Source organism: Aristolochia californica, unplaced genomic scaffold (assembly GCF_029961685.1).
Source record: "Aristolochia californica isolate CCGP_79_NKW_82.1479 unplaced genomic scaffold, dmAriCali1.0.hap1 SCAF_453, whole genome shotgun sequence".
Lineage (NCBI taxonomy): Eukaryota > Viridiplantae > Streptophyta > Magnoliopsida > Piperales > Aristolochiaceae > Aristolochia > Aristolochia californica.
Window position 1 is genome coordinate 15,020 of NW_027182163.1, and position 6,431 is coordinate 21,450.

Consider the following 6,431-nt stretch of genomic DNA (forward strand, 5'->3'; position numbering starts at 1 on the left):
TCTTATGACGCGACAATCTAATCTCTCGGCTTTTCCAACAAAACATCAATCGGAGTTTGAGTTCCAATTCGAGTTTTTATTCAATTCGGGTGGTGGGTCTACTTATTTCTGCTTCTAGGGCCGGTAGTTCTAGGGAACTACTCGGCTCTCTCAAATTGTTTCTCATTATTAAGAAAAGGTAATGAAGATAAAATGCGAGCTTGTTTTATAGCGATAGTAATTAATCTTTGTTGTTTCAAAGTCAATCTGTTCACTCTTCTAGATAATATTTTTCCTTGTTCACTAATAAATTGACTAATTAAGCTCATGTTTCTATAATCAATTCGATCCCCCGATCCAATTGGGGGCAAACGCCTACGAAAAGATCGCTTGGATTTACGAAAGGGTCGCTTGGATTTATCCATGGTTTATTTCTTATCTCTAAAATCCTAGTTTATTTCTTCATTCATTTCGGATCCGACCGAAAGAGGACTTGATTTGTTTATTTTATATTATTTTTATATTATAATAATATAATATATGTATATGTTTATTTTCATTTTTATAATTTAAAATATTTATTTTAATATTATATTAATTATATATTAATTATATTATTAATTAAATTAAATTATTTAATTCGATTTTTTTTATTTATTTATTATTTATATTTTTTAGCTTCTTCCTGTTACTTGGAAAAGGGGCACTGATGTTCTGCTCAATCTATTTCTTTATCTCCCCATGAATCGTATGCTTGTAACAATAAGGACAGAATTTTCTCAATTCCAATCGACTAGGTGTATTGTTTCGATTTTTTTGAGTAATATATCTGGAAATGCCCCTCGATTTTTTATCGAAACCCTTTCGGGCACAACTGGTACATTCCAAAATAACTCTTACCCTGGCTTCTTTACTCTTGGCCATGAACCTCCTTTGGATTTTGGATTCACTCAACTCTTCCATTTTCGATCCGAATCCAATAAGAAGAAAGGAACAAAAAAATGGAAGTTGCTAACTTGAAATCCAATTATGAAAGATTTCGTTTCAATCAATAGAGTAATCATAAAATAAGTAATACGATTTTTTCTAACTATCAACTATTCTCTAATCCCAGTATTTCATTTAATATAATATATTGTATGGTCTCGAACCCCCTGGATCCATATTTCTAGTTCGGCTCTCCCCCTATTAATTCTATCCTGAACCCAAGTTTCGCTGGGATTCATTCAATCCACTTTTATTCTTTTTCTTTCCTTCCTATACTAAAACTAAAAAAATGAAAACGGGAGAAATTAGTCACAGTCATAGAGAGTTTATTCTATCTCTAATCTTTTTCTTCTTTATCCCTTCCCATGTCAATAACTAGAATTAAAAAAAGGGGAATACCAACGCATCGGGGAATAAACGATTGATCTCTATCAATAGACCCGCTAAAGACCCGAACCATAAAGTACTTAGCACAGGTGCCACGGAGAGATATGTCTTTAGATCTCGCATTGAAAATCCTCCTTCTTTATTGTAATACAATTATTACCAGATAGATGATATATAACTCTATTATAACTATAGTTATATAGTTAAAGATCACTTGTATTTGTACGTAGAACCCCTAAAAATGGATATGTAGAATGATCCGGTAGATGAATTGTTCCTAAAATCGAAAAAGATGACCCCCTTCTTTTCTTCCTGAGCATTACCAATAAATATTCATTTACTTATACGTTAGGTTTCATCTGTATATAATTCTCTTATTATATGAGACCAAAAAGAAGAAATGGCAAGATAAATTCTCTTGTATATAGATATAGGAAATAACGATGTGGAAAACAAGACAGGTATTCTCTACAATGACGAATGACGAATGACGCTGTATAATAATGGAAAGGGATGTAGCGCAGCTTGGTAGCGCGTTTGTTTTGGGTACAAAATGTCACGGGTTCAAATCCTGTCATCCCTACCGATTACTTCTCTTACGGGCAGTAATGATGGATCAATTTGGATCGACAAAAATTTGGGGCATAATCCTTCATTTTCATTATATAATACTTTATGCATGCATATTGGGGGTGGGGGTAAAAAAAAAAAGAGTCCTTCTCTTTACAGTCGTATCTCCTCCCATAAGAAAGCGCTCTTAGTTCAGCTCGGTAGAACGCGGGTCTCCAAAACCCGATGTCGTAGGTTCAAATCCTACAGAGCGTGATTCTGTTCCTGTAATTGGAATGTCGAATTACAATAAAATAAAATAACTTCATTAACTTGAACTGCAACCTGCATTTGACCTCCTGCAGATTTAGGAGGAGGTCAATCAAAAACAAAAAAAGAGATGTTACTCAATTAAAGGTCCAACTGATCGCCGCGTCTGTATTGTAAATACGCAGTTACGAATAATCCGGCCAAAGTAATAGGAATTAGACCTAACACGATTCCAAATAGAAAAACTTCAATCATTTCAAGTTGTTTGAAAGGGGAGAAAAATAGAGGTAATATCTATTAATAAATATTAATCCGAATCGCTCATGAATCTCAATAAACAAGAATTGTCAATCGGCTTCGAAAGGGACTATAGAATACCTGGAATTTCACAGAAATATTCATTTTTTTTGTTCATTCAACTAATTTCAAATAAGTCGTACCTTGCTCAAACCAATCAATAGAGCTGAGGTTATAGTTAAAGCAGCCAGTAGAAAACCGAAATAACTAGTTATAGTAGGCATGAAAGAGCTAAATGAGATACGTTCTTTTTTTTTTTTTTACATATGTTTATAAAGCACTTACCTAAGTTTCTATTTTTGTGAGATATGATGATAAAAAACTACCAATTGACAGAATCGGTTCCAATTGAAAGTTCTTGATTCATAAGCATTCTAGACGGCACTAACAAAGATGGAGTAGCAGAGGTAGAAAAAAAGATTAATTCACCCTCATTAATTCACCCTCTGTGACATCTACCAATCCCGTGATTTCGAATCAACGGATTCCGCGAGCAACTGATGAGTCAAGTATAAACAAGTATAAAGTCAAAATAGCAATTAGAACAGTCCCGTGTCACTTTATTAAAAAAAAAAATTCTTTTTGAGTCACTATGAAAAAAAAGAATTGAATTTGAAAAAAAAAAATTCCATTTTGATCATTTCTTTTCTTTTTCTAAAACCATGAACGGGGAGTTTCTAGATTTTGTACCTAATTGAATTGTGGGAATATGAGAATCTCTTTCATAAATAATTCTAACCCGTCGACTCACATCCTATACTACATACAGAGATAATTTTCTATTGAATGACACGCGGTTCACCATAGCATAGACAAGTAATAAGAAAAGAAGAGAGGAATTATGTACCACTTCTTTTCGATACTGATTGATACAAACAAAGAGCGTTGCTGTGTCAGCAGAAGGATAGTTATACTGATTTGGTCTACTCTAAATACGCCTTCGGTACAATATTGACGATCTTACAAAGATTAAATATCAGTAGTTTTCCATTTACTGATCCCATCTTTTGCGGAATCGATCCCCCTTTGACTGTACAAGAATATGTGGAGCTCAGCATGTCTGGAAGCACGGGAGAACGTTCTTTTGCTGATATTATCACCAGTATTAGATACTGGGTCATTCATAGTATTACTATACCTTCCCTATTCATTGCGGGTTGGTTATTCGTCAGCACTGGTTTAGCTTACGATGTCTTTGGAAGTCCTCGGCCAAACGAGTATTTCACAGAGAGCCGACAAGGGATTCCATTAATAACTGGCCGTTTTGATCCTTTGGAACAACTCGATGAATTTAGTAGATCCTTTTAGGAGGCCTCAATGACCATAGATCGAACCTATCCCATTTTTACAGTGCGATGGTTGGCTGTTCACGGACTAGCTGTACCTACCGTTTCTTTTTTGGGGTCAATATCAGCAATGCAGTTCATCCAACGATAAACCTAATCCGAATTATAGAGCTATGACACAATCAAACCCGAATGAACAAAATGTTGAATTGAATCGTACCAGTCTCTACTGGGGGTTATTACTCATTTTTGTACTTGCTGTTTTATTTTCCAATTATTTCTTCAATTGAGAGAAAGAAGTATAGTAAGAGTAAGTAGGAATTCTTTTATCCGATTCGGAAGGATATCATCCTCATAATTATCCATGACTGTTTATGTCTATAGCATGACCACTTGATGAAATGCGGAGGAAAGTGGGGTAAATGGCCGATACTACTGGAAGGATTCCTCTTTGGTTGATAGGTACTGTAACTGGTATTCCTGTGATTGGTTTAATAGGTATTTTCTTTTATGGTTCATATTCTGGATTGGGCTCGTCACTATAGTAATCGGATGAACCAGATTGTAGACATGAAAAAGTAAGAACTCAACAGGACCTTGCTCCTCGAATCAGACAAACAAAGAGGAGCAAGGTCCTGTTGAGTTCTTACCCTTCGAGCGAGACATTCATTCATTCCATAACATAAAAAAGTTGTAAATTTTAATTGTAAATTAATTCAGTCAATATAATCATATTATTTTTTCGTAGAAATGACAAAATGGGTCCTTTGCTCCCATCCCAAGTTTCAAACCACTGCGTTCTTTCCCTTATGATGATGCTTTTGAAGAATTGAATCCATTGATTCATAATATTCGACCCCCATGCAGACTCCTCCGAAGCAAGAAGAAAGAAGGAATTAATTGATTTCCTGGATGCCACAATATTATTTCTACGGATGAGACATCCTTTCTATACCACTTGAACCTTACTTCAGAAAAAGAAAAAAAAAATTCAAAGTGCTTAATGTTCCCCGAAGAAACCAGAAATCTTTAATTTTTTTGTATATAAAAAAATCATTATTTTTAATATCTCATCACGGCGAAAACCCCCCCCCCCCCCCCCTTTTTTTTTTTCATTTAGAAATTCTTCGGTTCGTTCCAATACACCTGGACAAGAAAATAGTAATCTTTAACGAACTAAATCAGGAATCATTATTATTTCCACACAAGAAAAGGAATTTTCTACCTTTCTCTTGTGTGGAAAATTAGGAAGACGAGTAACCCCTCCTAGAATCATTTGTCCCTTTCATTTATACCTTGCCTTATATTTTCCTTCTACTTAAATGCTAAATGCTATATTATCCATTAGAATTCGATTCTATTAGGTACAATAGAATAAAATAATATTGATGCATTGCAGAGCATTTACAACCCGGCAATAGGAGGCCTAGCATAGTCACAACACTCCAATCTTGATCGAAAAAAGATATATCTAGTTTTACTAGTAACTAGACTCGCGAGCGTATACAAGGAATTACCAACATCTCTCAGAAAAAGAGTGTAAACAAAATAAGCAAAAAGAAAAAGGGCCTTTCTCTTTTTTTTGGATCATACATAATTGCAATTGCATCGATTAATCAAAATTCGACTCTTTTTACCAACTTGATGAATCCGGGAATCTAGAAATTCATTTCAGACAATTGAACCTTCTCAAACTGTTTCTTTTTAAGAACCAAAAAGATTTGTGCCAGAGTAACAGATGCCAAGAAGAACAACAAACCTTGGACACGTAATGGATCTTGAAGTACTATTTCTGCATCTCCCTGACCAAACCCCCCCACATTAGGATTACTTGTTAATGGTTGATCAAGCTTGATGGATTCACCCTCCGAAACAAGAAGTTCTGGTCCTGGAGGTATAATATCAACCACTTGATGTCCGTCCAACGCATCAACTAGGGTTATTTCATATCCCCCTTTTTCTTTACGTACTATTCTGTTTACTATACCCGCTGCTGTGGCATTATAGACTGTATTATTACTCTTGCTCCCGTCGGGATAAATCTGACCCCTTCCTCTGTTCCCACCTATGTATATGGGATACTTTAAGAAGTGAACGTCTTTTTTAGTAGCAGGGTCCGGGGACAAAATGGGAAAGACAATTTCACTATATTTCTGACCAGGAACGGGACCTATCACAAGAATATTTCTTTTATTGGGGCGATAGCTCTGAAAAGACAAATTGCCCATCTTTTCTTTCATCTCAGGAGAAATACGATCGGAAGGAGCTAATTCGAATCCTTCGGGTAAAATAAGAACAGCCCCCACATTCAAAGACCCTTTTTTCCCATTAGCAAGAACTTGTTTCAGTTGCTTATCATAGGGGATTCTTACAACTGCTTCAAATACAGTATCAGGAAGCACAGCTTGTGGAACCTCAATATCCACGGGCTTATTAGCTAAATGGCAATTGGCACATACAATACGCCCTGTTGCTTCTCGTGGATTTTCATAACCCTGCTGCGCAAAAATAGGATATGCATTTGAAATAGATGTCCGAGTAATTACATATATCACGATCAATACAGAAATAGATCGAGTCATCTGTTCCTTTATCCAAGAAAAGGTATTTCTATTTTGCATGGTCCAATCATTGATCCCTTAAATTTCTACAATAAATTAGGTAGGTAGCTAGTCT

General features: G+C 35.3%; 2 non-coding genes across 2 annotated transcripts; both read left to right on the forward strand.

Annotated features, from left to right (window-relative positions):
- Nucleotides 1-1,862: 1,862 nt before the first annotated feature.
- On the forward strand, nt 1,863-1,936 carry TRNAP-UGG (transfer RNA proline (anticodon UGG)). The gene has a single exon. It is a non-coding gene; the product is annotated as a tRNA-Pro (tRNA).
- Nucleotides 1,937-2,104: 168 nt separating this feature from the next.
- On the forward strand, nt 2,105-2,178 carry TRNAW-CCA (transfer RNA tryptophan (anticodon CCA)). Its single transcript has one exon. It is a non-coding gene; the product is annotated as a tRNA-Trp (tRNA).
- The last annotated feature ends 4,253 nt before the right edge of the window (nt 2,179-6,431 follow it).